Source organism: Somniosus microcephalus, unplaced genomic scaffold (genome assembly GCF_052327205.1).
Source record: "Somniosus microcephalus isolate GS21.2 unplaced genomic scaffold, FLI_Smic_1.0 unresolved_chr3, whole genome shotgun sequence".
NCBI classification, from domain to species: Eukaryota; Metazoa; Chordata; class Chondrichthyes; order Squaliformes; family Somniosidae; genus Somniosus; species Somniosus microcephalus.
In genome coordinates this window covers 65,828,817-65,844,797 of record NW_028225181.1, presented here as the reverse complement: position 1 = coordinate 65,844,797, position 15,981 = coordinate 65,828,817, and the positions used below count along the sequence as shown (strand labels likewise).

Here is a 15,981-nt window from a genome sequence, read left to right as displayed (position 1 = left end):
TCTCTGTCTCTGCTTCGTGTTATTCGGCCTGTCTGTCTGTCTCTCTCTCACTCTTTGGTTTCCGCAGTGTCTTTCTCTGTCCCTCCCTTTGTATGGCCATAAAGACCCTTTCCGGTTTTTTCTGTGTCCTTTTGTGTCCGTCCCATTGTCGGTGGTGTAATACTGAGTGTCCTTGTGACATTGTGCAGCCAAGTGAGCCTGCAAACACGGGTGCTGCGGGGTCCGGGTCTCTGGGTGGTTTGAGGGCCATGCTATAGTTTTCAACACAGCCTGGATGCTGACATTCGTCTCGCTAACACACAGGCCTGTGAGGCATCGGAACCTAAGCACCAGCCGGGATCCCCCACCAACCGAAAGCAGAGTGGCGCAGCGGAAGCGTGCTGGGCCCATAACCCAGAGGTCGATGGATCGAAACCATCCTCTGCTAGTCGCATTCTTATTTACACCAGCAATAAAATCCTCTATTGCTAGCAACAATCAAACGCACTTATTTTTATCACACTTTACTTACACCAACTTCCTGCTTGCAATACACAACAGGGATAAATTATGAATGAAATTTACAATGGTTGTGTTCCAGCAAACGTCTATTTATTAGAGTTGCCCTGTGAACACGTAGCTTCTTCTGATCTACTGGGTTGCATCAGAAGTGAGTTTGCCGTCCACGAATTTAATTTCCTTTTGTTTCCCCTGGTATTTACAAGACCATGCCACATTTCAATCACCAGGTACTAGTTTCAGATTGCGTAACGGCTGGATGTGGTAGCGTGGCCGAGCGGTCTAAGGCGCTGGATTTAGGCTCCAGTCTCTTCGGGGGCGTGGGTTCGAATCCCACCGCTGCCAGATATTGCGACATTCCTAAATTTCGTCGCTTCACCAACAGCAGTAAACCGGGCAGGCATGCCGGTTTTGTGTCACCTTTTCCTTCAGTTGCTACATACAGGCAGATCCGATTCGCAGAATTTCCACTGGTCCACAATTGGCTTGAACCCCGCACCGAACAGTACAAACACCGTTCACTCACTCGTCTGCACACCTGCTGCCTCTCACTTATTCAGATATGCACCACTTTTACATTTTTCTTTCTTCCATTTCTTGCAATCTATCGACCGTGCTCCCCCATTGCTGTCACTCTCGCACCCACCATCTCTCCGTCGTTTCCCCGTTCGCCCTTCCAAACTTGCCGGTTGAACAGCACCTCCCATTCACTCGTGTGCTGCAATCCGATTAATTTAACACGAGTATCTTTTTTTCATTCTAACCTATCCAGACAGCGAAAGTTACATTAAGACATGGTTAAGAGAAGATGCATTCTGCAAAAGAAAAGTGTGGGGGAGGGGATCTGGACCCTGACTTCAGGATGAGAGTCAGATGTGTTTTTCATAGCATTAGTCTGAGGAAGATGTGATTAGGAGGGCACATTATTCCTATTGTTCTCTCCTCTTAGAATTATGCAAAATTTCAGGCTCAATGCGTCAGATTTTTTATCACACTTTATGCTTTACTTACAGCAACTTCCTTCTTGCAATAAACACAAGAACCTGCAACACAACTTTCAAAACACTTTATTCGCACCAACAGAAGCTGCAAATGCTGCAAAGTTGCAGCAGCCTTGGCCTTCCCCTTTCTCTCAACGCATTCCTGCAGCGCCGCGTCGCCAGCACCAGATGATGCTCTTGGCCTTTACACTACAGGGAATACCTCCACACAAAACGGAACACCGTTACACAACACGGAGTACCTTTACACAACAGGAAACACATTACTCAATAGCGGACATCTTTACAAAGCACACAAAACCTCTAAAAAAACAGGGAGAATCTGTACACAACAGCGACCATCTTTACACAAGAGGGAACAATTTTATATAACAGGGAACATTTTTACACTACAGGGAATTTGTTTACACAGCAGAACGCACCTTCATGCATGTCTCTCTCTTCATCTCAGTCTCCGTTTCCCTGTCTGTCTACCTCCCTCTCTGTTTCTCTCGCAGTCTCGGTTTTCCCTCAGTCTCTGTCTCTGCTTCGTGTTATTCGGCCTGTCTGTCTGTCTCTCTCTCACTCTTTGGTTTCCGCAGTGTCTTTCTCTGTCCCTCCCTTTGTATGGCCATAAAGACCCTTTCCGGTTTTTTCTGTGTCCTTTTGTGTCCGTCCCATTGTCGGTGGTGTAATACTGAGTGTCCTTGTGACATTGTGCAGCCAAGTGAGCCTGCAAACACGGGTGCTGCGGGGTCCGGGTCTCTGGGTGGTTTGAGGGCCATGCTATAGTTTTCAACACAGCCTGGATGCTGACATTCGTCTCGCTAACACACAGGCCTGTGAGGCATCGGAACCTAAGCACCAGCCGGGATCCCCCACCAACCGAAAGCAGAGTGGCGCAGCGGAAGCGTGCTGGGCCCATAACCCAGAGGTCGATGGATCGAAACCATCCTCTGCTAGTCGCATTCTTATTTACACCAGCAATAAAATCCTCTATTGCTAGCAACAATCAAACGCACTTATTTTTATCACACTTTACTTACACCAACTTCCTGCTTGCAATACACAACAGGGATAAATTATGAATGAAATTTACAATGGTTGTGTTCCAGCAAACGTCTATTTATTAGAGTTGCCCTGTGAACACGTAGCTTCTTCTGATCTACTGGGTTGCATCAGAAGTGAGTTTGCCGTCCACGAATTTAATTTCCTTTTGTTTCCCCTGGTATTTACAAGACCATGCCACATTTCAATCACCAGGTACTAGTTTCAGATTGCGTAACGGCTGGATGTGGTAGCGTGGCCGAGCGGTCTAAGGCGCTGGATTTAGGCTCCAGTCTCTTCGGGGGCGTGGGTTCGAATCCCACCGCTGCCAGATATTGCGACATTCCTAAATTTCGTCGCTTCACCAACAGCAGTAAACCGGGCAGGCATGCCGGTTTTGTGTCACCTTTTCCTTCAGTTGCTACATACAGGCAGATCCGATTCGCAGAATTTCCACTGGTCCACAATTGGCTTGAACCCCGCACCGAACAGTACAAACACCGTTCACTCACTCGTCTGCACACCTGCTGCCTCTCACTTATTCAGATATGCACCACTTTTACATTTTTCTTTCTTCCATTTCTTGCAATCTATCGACCGTGCTCCCCCATTGCTGTCACTCTCGCACCCACCATCTCTCCGTCGTTTCCCCGTTCGCCCTTCCAAACTTGCCGGTTGAACAGCACCTCCCATTCACTCGTGTGCTGCAATCCGATTAATTTAACACGAGTATCTTTTTTTCATTCTAACCTATCCAGACAGCGAAAGTTACATTAAGACATGGTTAAGAGAAGATGCATTCTGCAAAAGAAAAGTGTGGGGGAGGGGATCTGGACCCTGACTTCAGGATGAGAGTCAGATGTGTTTTTCATAGCATTAGTCTGAGGAAGATGTGATTAGGAGGGCACATTATTCCTATTGTTCTCTCCTCTTAGAATTATGCAAAATTTCAGGCTCAATGCGTCAGATTTTTTATCACACTTTATGCTTTACTTACAGCAACTTCCTTCTTGCAATAAACACAAGAACCTGCAACACAACTTTCAAAACACTTTATTCGCACCAACAGAAGCTGCAAATGCTGCAATGTTGCAGCAGCCTTGGCCTTCCCCTTTCTCTCAACGCATTCCTGCAGCGCCGCGTCGCCAGCACCAGATGATGCTCTTGGCCTTTACACTACAGGGAATACCTCCACACAAAACGGAACACCGTTACACAACACGGAGTACCTTTACACAACAGGAAACACATTACTCAATAGCGGACATCTTTACAAAGCACACAAAACCTCTAAAAAAACAGGGAGAATCTGTACACAACAGCGACCATCTTTACACAAGAGGGAACAATTTTATATAACAGGGAACATTTTTACACTACAGGGAATTTGTTTACACAGCAGAACGCACCTTCATGCATGTCTCTCTCTTCATCTCAGTCTCCGTTTCCCTGTCTGTCTACCTCCCTCTCTGTTTCTCTCGCAGTCTCGGTTTTCCCTCAGTCTCTGTCTCTGCTTCGTGTTATTCGGTCTGTCTGTCTGTCTCTCTCTCTCTCTTTGGTTTCCGCAGTGTCTTTCTCTGTCCCTCCCTTTGTATGGCCAGAAAGACCCTCTCCGGTTTTTTCTGTGTCCTTTTGTGTCCGTCCCATTGTCGGTGGTGTAATACTGAGTGTCCTTGTGACATTGTGCAGCCAAGTGAGCCTGCAAACACGGGTGCTGCGGGGTCCGGGTCTCTGGGTGGTTTGAGGGCCATGCTATAGTTTTCAACACAGCCTGGATGCTGACATTCGTCTCGCTAACACACAGGCCTGTGAGGCATCGGAACCTAAGCACCAGCCGGGATCCCCCACCAGCCGAAAGCAGAGTGGCGCAGCGGAAGCGTGCTGGGCCCATAACCCAGAGGTCGATGGATCGAAACCATCCTCTGCTAGTCGCATTCTTATTTACACCAGCAATAAAATCCTCCATTGCTAGCAACAATCAAACGCACTTCTTTTTATCACACTTTACTTACACCAACTTCCTGCTTGCAATACACAACAGGGATAAATTATGAATGAAATTTACAAAGGTTGTGTTCCAGCAAACGTCTATTTATTAGAGTTGCCCTGTGAACACGTAGCTTCTTCTGATCTACTGGGTTGCATCAGAAGTGAGTTTGCCGTCCACGAATTTAATTTCCTTTTGTTTCCCCTGGTATTTACAAGACCATGCCACATTTCAATCACCAGGTACTAGTTTCAGATTGCGTAACGGCTGGATGTGGTAGCGTGGCCGAGCGGTCTAAGGCGCTGGATTTAGGCTCCAGTCTCTTCGGGGGCGTGGGTTCGAATCCCACCGCTGCCAGATATTGCGACATTCCTAAATTTCGTCGCTTCACCCACAGCAGTAAACCGGGCAGGCATGCCGGTTTTGTGTCACCTTTTCCTTCAGTTGCTACATACAGGCAGATCCGATTCGCAGAATTTCCACTGGTCCACAATTGGCTTGAACCCCGCACCGAACAGTACAAACACCGTTCACTCACTCGTCTGCACACCTGCTGCCTCTCACTTATTCAGATATGCACCACTTTTACATTTTTCTTTCTTCCATTTCTTGCAATCTATCGACCGTGCTCCCCCATTGCTGTCACTCTCGCACCCACCATCTCTCCGTCGTTTCCCCGTTCGCCCTTCCAAACTTGCCGGTTGAACAGCACCTCCCATTCACTCGTGTGCTGCAATCCGATTAATTTAACACGAGTATCTTTTTTTCATTCTAACCTATCCAGACAGCGAAAGTTACATTAAGACATGGTTAAGAGAAGATGCATTCTGCAAAAGAAAAGTGTGGGGGAGGGGATCTGGACCCTGACTTCAGGATGAGAGTCAGATGTGTTTTTCATAGCATTAGTCTGAGGAAGATGTGATTAGGAGGGCACATTATTCCTATTGTTCTCTCCTCTTAGAATTATGCAAAATTTCAGGCTCAATGCGTCAGATTTTTTATCACACTTTATGCTTTACTTACAGCAACTTCCTTCTTGCAATAAACACAAGAACCTGCAACACAACTTTCAAAACACTTTATTCGCACCAACAGAAGCTGCAAATGCTGCAAAGTTGCAGCAGCCTTGGCCTTCCCCTTTCTCTCAACGCATTCCTGCAGCGCCGCGTCGCCAGCACCAGATGATGCTCTTGGCCTTTACACTACAGGGAATACCTCCACACAAAACGGAACACCGTTACACAACACGGAGTACCTTTACACAACAGGAAACACATTACTCAATAGCGGACATCTTTACAAAGCACACAAAACCTCTAAAAAAACAGGGAGAATCTGTACACAACAGCGACCATCTTTACACAAGAGGGAACAATTTTATATAACAGGGAACATTTTTACACTACAGGGAATTTGTTTACACAGCAGAACGCACCTTCATGCATGTCTCTCTCTTCATCTCAGTCTCCGTTTCCCTGTCTGTCTACCTCCCTCTCTGTTTCTCTCGCAGTCTCGGTTTTCCCTCAGTCTCTGTCTCTGCTTCGTGTTATTCGGCCTGTCTGTCTGTCTCTCTCTCACTCTTTGGTTTCCGCAGTGTCTTTCTCTGTCCCTCCCTTTGTATGGCCATAAAGACCCTTTCCGGTTTTTTCTGTGTCCTTTTGTGTCCGTCCCATTGTCGGTGGTGTAATACTGAGTGTCCTTGTGACATTGTGCAGCCAAGTGAGCCTGCAAACACGGGTGCTGCGGGGTCCGGGTCTCTGGGTGGTTTGAGGGCCATGCTATAGTTTTCAACACAGCCTGGATGCTGACATTCGTCTCGCTAACACACAGGCCTGTGAGGCATCGGAACCTAAGCACCAGCCGGGATCCCCCACCAACCGAAAGCAGAGTGGCGCAGCGGAAGCGTGCTGGGCCCATAACCCAGAGGTCGATGGATCGAAACCATCCTCTGCTAGTCGCATTCTTATTTACACCAGCAATAAAATCCTCTATTGCTAGCAACAATCAAACGCACTTATTTTTATCACACTTTACTTACACCAACTTCCTGCTTGCAATACACAACAGGGATAAATTATGAATGAAATTTACAATGGTTGTGTTCCAGCAAACGTCTATTTATTAGAGTTGCCCTGTGAACACGTAGCTTCTTCTGATCTACTGGGTTGCATCAGAAGTGAGTTTGCCGTCCACGAATTTAATTTCCTTTTGTTTCCCCTGGTATTTACAAGACCATGCCACATTTCAATCACCAGGTACTAGTTTCAGATTGCGTAACGGCTGGATGTGGTAGCGTGGCCGAGCGGTCTAAGGCGCTGGATTTAGGCTCCAGTCTCTTCGGGGGCGTGGGTTCGAATCCCACCGCTGCCAGATATTGCGACATTCCTAAATTTCGTCGCTTCACCAACAGCAGTAAACCGGGCAGGCATGCTGGTTTTGTGTCACCTTTTCCTTCAGTTGCTACATACAGGCAGATCCGATTCGCAGAATTTCCACTGGTCCACAATTGGCCTGAACCCCGCACCGAACAGGACAAACACCGTCACCGAACCAACTGAATTCAGGCTGTTCACTCACTCGCCTGCACACCTGCTGCCTCTCACTTATTCAGATATGCACCACTTTTACATTTTTCTTTCTTCCATTTCTTGCAATCTATCGACCGTGCTCCCCCATTGCTGTCTCTCTCGCACCCACCATCTCTCCGTCGTTTCCCCGTTCGCCCTTCCAAACTTGCCGGTTGAACAGCACCTCCCATTCACTCGTGTGCTGCAATCCGATTAATTTAACACGAGTATCTTTTTTTCATTCTAACCTATCCAGACAGCGAAAGTTACATTAAGACATGGTTAAGAGAAGATGCATTCTGCAAAAGAAAAGTGTGGGGGAGGGGATCTGGACCCTGACTTCAGGATGAGAGTCAGATGTGTTTTTCGTAGCATTAGTCTGAGGAAGATGTGATTAGGAGGGCACTTTATTCCTATTGTTCTCTCCTCTTAGAATTATGCAAAATTTCAGGCTCAATGCGTCAGGTTTTTTTATCACACTTTATGCTTTACTTACTGCAACTTCCTTCTTGCAATAAACACAAGAACCTGCAACACAACTTTCAAAATACTTTATTCGCACCAACAGAAGCTGCAAATGCTGCAAAGTTGCAGCAGCCTTGGCCTTCCCCTTTCTCTCAACGCATTCCTGCAGCGCCGCGTCGCCAGCACCAGATGATGCTCTTGGCCTTTACACTACAGGGAATACCTCCACACAAAACGGAACACCGTTACACAACACGGAGTACCTTTACACAACAGGAAACACATTACTCAATAGCGGACATCTTTACAAAGCACAGAAAACCTCTAAAAAAACAGGGAGAATCTGTACACAACAGCGACCATCTTTACACAAGTGGGAACAATTTTATATAACAGGGAACATTTTTACACAACAGGGAATTTGTTTACACAGCAGAACGCACCTTCATGCATGTCTCTCTCTTCATCTCAGTCTCCGTTTCCCTGTCTGTCTACCTCCCTCTCTGTTTCTCTCGCAGTCTCGGTTTTCCCTCAGTCTCTGTCTCTGCTTTGTGTTATTCGGTCTGTCTGTCTGTCTGTCTCTCTCTCTTTGGTTTCCGCAGTGTCTTTCTCTGTCCCTCCCTTTGTATGGACAGAAAGACCCTTGCCGGTTTCTTCTGTGTCCTTTTGTGTCCGTCCCATTGTCGGTGGTGTAATACTGAGTGTCCTTGTGACATTGTGCAGCCAAGTGAGCCTGCAAACACGGGTGCTGCGGGGTCCGGGTCTCTGGGTGGTTTGAGGGCCATGCTATAGTTTTCAACACAGCCTGGATGCTGACATTCGTCTCGCTAACACACAGGCCTGTGAGGCATCGGAACCTAAGCACCAGCCGGGATCCCCCACCAGCCGAAAGCAGAGTGGCGCAGCGGAAGCGTGCTGGGCCCATAACCCAGAGGTCGATGGATCGAAACCATCCTCTGCTAGTCGCATTCTTATTTACACCAGCAATAAAATCCTCCATTGCTAGCAACAATCAAACGCACTTCTTTTTATCACACTTTACTTACACCAACTTCCTGCTTGCAATACACAACAGGGATAAATTATGAATGAAATTTACAATGGTTGTGTTCCAGCAAACGTCTATTTATTAGAGTTGCCCTGTGAACACGTAGCTTCTTCTGATCTACTGGTTTGCATCAGAAGTGAGTTTGCCGTCCACGAATTTAATTTCCTTTTGTTTCCCCTGGTATTTACAAGACCATGCCACATTTCAATCACCAGGTACTAGTTTCAGATTGCGTAACGGCTGGATGTGGTAGCGTGGCCGAGCGGTCTAAGGCGCTGGATTTAGGCTCCAGTCTCTTCGGGGGCGTGGGTTCGAATCCCACCGCTGCCAGATATTGCGACATTCCTAAATTTCGTCGCTTCACCAACAGCAGTAAACCGGGCAGGCATGCCGGTTTTGTGTCACCTTTTCCTTCAGTTGCTACATACAGGCAGATCCGATTCGCAGAATTTCCACTGGTCCACAATTGGCTTGAACCCCGCACCGAACAGTACAAACACCGTTCACTCACTCGTCTGCACACCTGCTGCCTCTCACTTATTCAGATATGCACCACTTTTACATTTTTCTTTCTTCCATTTCTTGCAATCTATCGACCGTGCTCCCCCATTGCTGTCACTCTCGCACCCACCATCTCTCCGTCGTTTCCCCGTTCGCCCTTCCAAACTTGCCGGTTGAACAGCACCTCCCATTCACTCGTGTGCTGCAATCCGATTAATTTAACACGAGTATCTTTTTTTCATTCTAACCTATCCAGACAGCGAAAGTTACATTAAGACATGGTTAAGAGAAGATGCATTCTGCAAAAGAAAAGTGTGGGGGAGGGGATCTGGACCCTGACTTCAGGATGAGAGTCAGATGTGTTTTTCATAGCATTAGTCTGAGGAAGATGTGATTAGGAGGGCACATTATTCCTATTGTTCTCTCCTCTTAGAATTATGCAAAATTTCAGGCTCAATGCGTCAGATTTTTTATCACACTTTATGCTTTACTTACAGCAACTTCCTTCTTGCAATAAACACAAGAACCTGCAACACAACTTTCAAAACACTTTATTCGCACCAACAGAAGCTGCAAATGCTGCAAAGTTGCAGCAGCCTTGGCCTTCCCCTTTCTCTCAACGCATTCCTGCAGCGCCGCGTCGCCAGCACCAGATGATGCTCTTGGCCTTTACACTACAGGGAATACCTCCACACAAAACGGAACACCGTTACACAACACGGAGTACCTTTACACAACAGGAAACACATTACTCAATAGCGGACATCTTTACAAAGCACACAAAACCTCTAAAAAAACAGGGAGAATCTGTACACAACAGCGACCATCTTTACACAAGAGGGAACAATTTTATATAACAGGGAACATTTTTACACTACAGGGAATTTGTTTACACAGCAGAACGCACCTTCATGCATGTCTCTCTCTTCATCTCAGTCTCCGTTTCCCTGTCTGTCTACCTCCCTCTCTGTTTCTCTCGCAGTCTCGGTTTTCCCTCAGTCTCTGTCTCTGCTTTGTGTTATTCGGTCTGTCTGTCTGTCTGTCTCTCTCTCTTTGGTTTCCGCAGTGTCTTTCTCTGTCCCTCCCTTTGTATGGACAGAAAGACCCTTGCCGGTTTCTTCTGTGTCCTTTTGTGTCCGTCCCATTGTCGGTGGTGTAATACTGAGTGTCCTTGTGACATTGTGCAGCCAAGTGAGCCTGCAAACACGGGTGCTGCGGGGTCCGGGTCTCTGGGTGGTTTGAGGGCCATGCTATAGTTTTCAACACAGCCTGGATGCTGACATTCGTCTCGCTAACACACAGGCCTGTGAAGCATCGGAACCTAAGCACCAGCCGGGATCCCCCACCAGCCGAAAGCAGAGTGGCGCAGCGGAAGCGTGCTGGGCCCATAACCCAGAGGTCGATGGATCGAAACCATCCTCTGCTAGTCGCATTCTTATTTACACCAGCAATAAAATCCTCCATTGCTAGCAACAATCAAACGCACTTATTTTTATCACACTTTACTTACACCAACTTCCTGCTTGCAATACACAACAGGGATAAATTATGAATGAAATTTACAATGGTTGTGTTCCAGCAAACGTCTATTTATTAGAGTTGCCCTGTGAACACGTAGCTTCTTCTGATCTACTGGTTTGCATCAGAAGTGAGTTTGCCGTCCACGAATTTAATTTCCTTTTGTTTCCCCTGGTATTTACAAGACCATGCCACATTTCAATCACCAGGTACTAGTTTCAGATTGCGTAACGGCTGGATGTGGTAGCGTGGCCGAGCGGTCTAAGGCGCTGGATTTAGGCTCCAGTCTCTTCGGGGGCGTGGGTTCGAATACCACCGCTGCCAGATATTGCGACATTTCTAAATTTCGTCGCTTCACCAACAGCAGTAAACCGGGCAGGCATGCCGGTTTTGTGTCACCTTTTCCTTCAGTTGCTACATACAGGCAGATCCGATTCGCAGAATTTCCACTGGTCCACAATTGGCTTGAACCCCGCACCGAACAGTACAAACACCGTTCACTCACTCGTCTGCACACCTGCTGCCTCTCACTTATTCAGATATGCACCACTTTTACATTTTTCTTTCTTCCATTTCTTGCAATCTATCGACCGTGCTCCCCCATTGCTGTCACTCTCGCACCCACCATCTCTCCGTCGTTTCCCCGTTCGCCCTTCCAAACTTGCCGGTTGAACAGCACCTCCCATTCACTCGTGTGCTGCAATCCGATTAATTTAACACGAGTATCTTTTTTTCATTCTAACCTATCCAGACAGCGAAAGTTACATTAAGACATGGTTAAGAGAAGATGCATTCTGCAAAAGAAAAGTGTGGGGGAGGGGATCTGGACCCTGACTTCAGGATGAGAGTCAGATGTGTTTTTCATAGCATTAGTCTGAGGAAGATGTGATTAGGAGGGCACATTATTCCTATTGTTCTCTCCTCTTAGAATTATGCAAAATTTCAGGCTCAATGCGTCAGATTTTTTATCACACTTTATGCTTTACTTACAGCAACTTCCTTCTTGCAATAAACACAAGAACCTGCAACACAACTTTCAAAACACTTTATTCGCACCAACAGAAGCTGCAAATGCTGCAATGTTGCAGCAGCCTTGGCCTTCCCCTTTCTCTCAACGCATTCCTGCAGCGCCGCGTCGCCAGCACCAGATGATGCTCTTGGCCTTTACACTACAGGGAATACCTCCACACAAAACGGAACACCGTTACACAACACGGAGTACCTTTACACAACAGGAAACACATTACTCAATAGCGGACATCTTTACAAAGCACACAAAACCTCTAAAAAAACAGGGAGAATCTGTACACAACAGCGACCATCTTTACACAAGAGGGAACAATTTTATATAACAGGGAACATTTTTACACTACAGGGAATTTGTTTACACAGCAGAACGCACCTTCATGCATGTCTCTCTCTTCATCTCAGTCTCCGTTTCCCTGTCTGTCTACCTCCCTCTCTGTTTCTCTCGCAGTCTCGGTTTTCCCTCAGTCTCTGTCTCTGCTTCGTGTTATTCGGTCTGTCTGTCTGTCTCTCTCTCTCTCTTTGGTTTCCGCAGTGTCTTTCTCTGTCCCTCCCTTTGTATGGCCAGAAAGACCCTCTCCGGTTTTTTCTGTGTCCTTTTGTGTCCGTCCCATTGTCGGTGGTGTAATACTGAGTGTCCTTGTGACATTGTGCAGCCAAGTGAGCCTGCAAACACGGGTGCTGCGGGGTCCGGGTCTCTGGGTGGTTTGAGGGCCATGCTATAGTTTTCAACACAGCCTGGATGCTGACATTCGTCTCGCTAACACACAGGCCTGTGAGGCATCGGAACCTAAGCACCAGCCGGGATCCCCCACCAGCCGAAAGCAGAGTGGCGCAGCGGAAGCGTGCTGGGCCCATAACCCAGAGGTCGATGGATCGAAACCATCCTCTGCTAGTCGCATTCTTATTTACACCAGCAATAAAATCCTCCATTGCTAGCAACAATCAAACGCACTTCTTTTTATCACACTTTACTTACACCAACTTCCTGCTTGCAATACACAACAGGGATAAATTATGAATGAAATTTACAAAGGTTGTGTTCCAGCAAACGTCTATTTATTAGAGTTGCCCTGTGAACACGTAGCTTCTTCTGATCTACTGGGTTGCATCAGAAGTGAGTTTGCCGTCCACGAATTTAATTTCCTTTTGTTTCCCCTGGTATTTACAAGACCATGCCACATTTCAATCACCAGGTACTAGTTTCAGATTGCGTAACGGCTGGATGTGGTAGCGTGGCCGAGCGGTCTAAGGCGCTGGATTTAGGCTCCAGTCTCTTCGGGGGCGTGGGTTCGAATCCCACCGCTGCCAGATATTGCGACATTCCTAAATTTCGTCGCTTCACCAACAGCAGTAAACCGGGCAGGCATGCCGGTTTTGTGTCACCTTTTCCTTCAGTTGCTACATACAGGCAGATCCGATTCGCAGAATTTCCACTGGTCCACAATTGGCTTGAACCCCGCACCGAACAGTACAAACACCGTTCACTCACTCGTCTGCACACCTGCTGCCTCTCACTTATTCAGATATGCACCACTTTTACATTTTTCTTTCTTCCATTTCTTGCAATCTATCGACCGTGCTCCCCCATTGCTGTCACTCTCGCACCCACCATCTCTCCGTCGTTTCCCCGTTCGCCCTTCCAAACTTGCCGGTTGAACAGCACCTCCCATTCACTCGTGTGCTGCAATCCGATTAATTTAACACGAGTATCTTTTTTTCATTCTAACCTATCCAGACAGCGAAAGTTACATTAAGACATGGTTAAGAGAAGATGCATTCTGCAAAAGAAAAGTGTGGGGGAGGGGATCTGGACCCTGACTTCAGGATGAGAGTCAGATGTGTTTTTCATAGCATTAGTCTGAGGAAGATGTGATTAGGAGGGCACATTATTCCTATTGTTCTCTCCTCTTAGAATTATGCAAAATTTCAGGCTCAATGCGTCAGATTTTTTATCACACTTTATGCTTTACTTACAGCAACTTCCTTCTTGCAATAAACACAAGAACCTGCAACACAACTTTCAAAACACTTTATTCGCACCAACAGAAGCTGCAAATGCTGCAAAGTTGCAGCAGCCTTGGCCTTCCCCTTTCTCTCAACGCATTCCTGCAGCGCCGCGTCGCCAGCACCAGATGATGCTCTTGGCCTTTACACTACAGGGAATACCTCCACACAAAACGGAACACCGTTACACAACACGGAGTACCTTTACACAACAGGAAACACATTACTCAATAGCGGACATCTTTACAAAGCACACAAAACCTCTAAAAAAACAGGGAGAATCTGTACACAACAGCGACCATCTTTACACAAGAGGGAACAATTTTATATAACAGGGAACATTTTTACACTACAGGGAATTTGTTTACACAGCAGAACGCACCTTCATGCATGTCTCTCTCTTCATCTCAGTCTCCGTTTCCCTGTCTGTCTACCTCCCTCTCTGTTTCTCTCGCAGTCTCGGTTTTCCCTCAGTCTCTGTCTCTGCTTCGTGTTATTCGGCCTGTCTGTCTGTCTCTCTCTCACTCTTTGGTTTCCGCAGTGTCTTTCTCTGTCCCTCCCTTTGTATGGCCATAAAGACCCTTTCCGGTTTTTTCTGTGTCCTTTTGTGTCCGTCCCATTGTCGGTGGTGTAATACTGAGTGTCCTTGTGACATTGTGCAGCCAAGTGAGCCTGCAAACACGGGTGCTGCGGGGTCCGGGTCTCTGGGTGGTTTGAGGGCCATGCTATAGTTTTCAACACAGCCTGGATGCTGACATTCGTCTCGCTAACACACAGGCCTGTGAGGCATCGGAACCTAAGCACCAGCCGGGATCCCCCACCAACCGAAAGCAGAGTGGCGCAGCGGAAGCGTGCTGGGCCCATAACCCAGAGGTCGATGGATCGAAACCATCCTCTGCTAGTCGCATTCTTATTTACACCAGCAATAAAATCCTCTATTGCTAGCAACAATCAAACGCACTTATTTTTATCACACTTTACTTACACCAACTTCCTGCTTGCAATACACAACAGGGATAAATTATGAATGAAATTTACAATGGTTGTGTTCCAGCAAACGTCTATTTATTAGAGTTGCCCTGTGAACACGTAGCTTCTTCTGATCTACTGGGTTGCATCAGAAGTGAGTTTGCCGTCCACGAATTTAATTTCCTTTTGTTTCCCCTGGTATTTACAAGACCATGCCACATTTCAATCACCAGGTACTAGTTTCAGATTGCGTAACGGCTGGATGTGGTAGCGTGGCCGAGCGGTCTAAGGCGCTGGATTTAGGCTCCAGTCTCTTCGGGGGCGTGGGTTCGAATCCCACCGCTGCCAGATATTGCGACATTCCTAAATTTCGTCGCTTCACCAACAGCAGTAAACCGGGCAGGCATGCCGGTTTTGTGTCACCTTTTCCTTCAGTTGCTACATACAGGCAGATCCGATTCGCAGAATTTCCACTGGTCCACAATTGGCTTGAACCCCGCACCGAACAGTACAAACACCGTTCACTCACTCGTCTGCACACCTGCTGCCTCTCACTTATTCAGATATGCACCACTTTTACATTTTTCTTTCTTCCATTTCTTGCAATCTATCGACCGTGCTCCCCCATTGCTGTCACTCTCGCACCCACCATCTCTCCGTCGTTTCCCCGTTCGCCCTTCCAAACTTGCCGGTTGAACAGCACCTCCCATTCACTCGTGTGCTGCAATCCGATTAATTTAACACGAGTATCTTTTTTTCATTCTAACCTATCCAGACAGCGAAAGTTACATTAAGACATGGTTAAGAGAAGATGCATTCTGCAAAAGAAAAGTGTGGGGGAGGGGATCTGGACCCTGACTTCAGGATGAGAGTCAGATGTGTTTTTCATAGCATTAGTCTGAGGAAGATGTGATTAGGAGGGCACATTATTCCTATTGTTCTCTCCTCTTAGAATTATGCAAAATTTCAGGCTCAATGCGTCAGATTTTTTATCACACTTTATGCTTTACTTACAGCAACTTCCTTCTTGCAATAAACACAAGAACCTGCAACACAACTTTCAAAACACTTTATTCGCACCAACAGAAGCTGCAAATGCTGCAATGTTGCAGCAGCCTTGGCCTTCCCCTTTCTCTCAACGCATTCCTGCAGCGCCGCGTCGCCAGCACCAGATGATGCTCTTGGCCTTTACACTACAGGGAATACCTCCACACAAAACGGAACACCGTTACACAACACGGAGTACCTTTACACAACAGGAAACACATTACTCAATAGCGGACATCTTTACAAAGCACACAAAACCTCTAAAAAAACAGGGAGAATCTGTACACAACAGCGACCATCTTTACACAAGAGGGAACAATT

General features: G+C 46.9%; 8 non-coding genes across 8 annotated transcripts; all 8 read left to right on the top strand.

Annotated features, from left to right (window-relative positions):
* Positions 1-761: 761 nt before the first annotated feature.
* Positions 762-843, top strand: trnal-uag (transfer RNA leucine (anticodon UAG)). The gene has a single exon. It is a non-coding gene; the product is annotated as a tRNA-Leu (tRNA).
* Positions 844-2,774: 1,931 nt separating this feature from the next.
* On the top strand, positions 2,775-2,856 carry trnal-uag (transfer RNA leucine (anticodon UAG)). Its single transcript has one exon. It is a non-coding gene; the product is annotated as a tRNA-Leu (tRNA).
* A 1,931-nt stretch (positions 2,857-4,787) lies between these two features.
* Positions 4,788-4,869, top strand: trnal-uag (transfer RNA leucine (anticodon UAG)). Its single transcript has one exon. It is a non-coding gene; the product is annotated as a tRNA-Leu (tRNA).
* Positions 4,870-6,800: 1,931 nt separating this feature from the next.
* trnal-uag (transfer RNA leucine (anticodon UAG)) lies at positions 6,801-6,882 on the top strand. Its single transcript has one exon. It is a non-coding gene; the product is annotated as a tRNA-Leu (tRNA).
* A 1,958-nt stretch (positions 6,883-8,840) lies between these two features.
* Positions 8,841-8,922, top strand: trnal-uag (transfer RNA leucine (anticodon UAG)). The gene has a single exon. It is a non-coding gene; the product is annotated as a tRNA-Leu (tRNA).
* Positions 8,923-10,853: 1,931 nt separating this feature from the next.
* Positions 10,854-10,935, top strand: trnal-uag (transfer RNA leucine (anticodon UAG)). Its single transcript has one exon. It is a non-coding gene; the product is annotated as a tRNA-Leu (tRNA).
* Positions 10,936-12,866: 1,931 nt separating this feature from the next.
* Positions 12,867-12,948, top strand: trnal-uag (transfer RNA leucine (anticodon UAG)). Its single transcript has one exon. It is a non-coding gene; the product is annotated as a tRNA-Leu (tRNA).
* A 1,931-nt stretch (positions 12,949-14,879) lies between these two features.
* trnal-uag (transfer RNA leucine (anticodon UAG)) lies at positions 14,880-14,961 on the top strand. The gene has a single exon. It is a non-coding gene; the product is annotated as a tRNA-Leu (tRNA).
* The last annotated feature ends 1,020 nt before the right edge of the window (positions 14,962-15,981 follow it).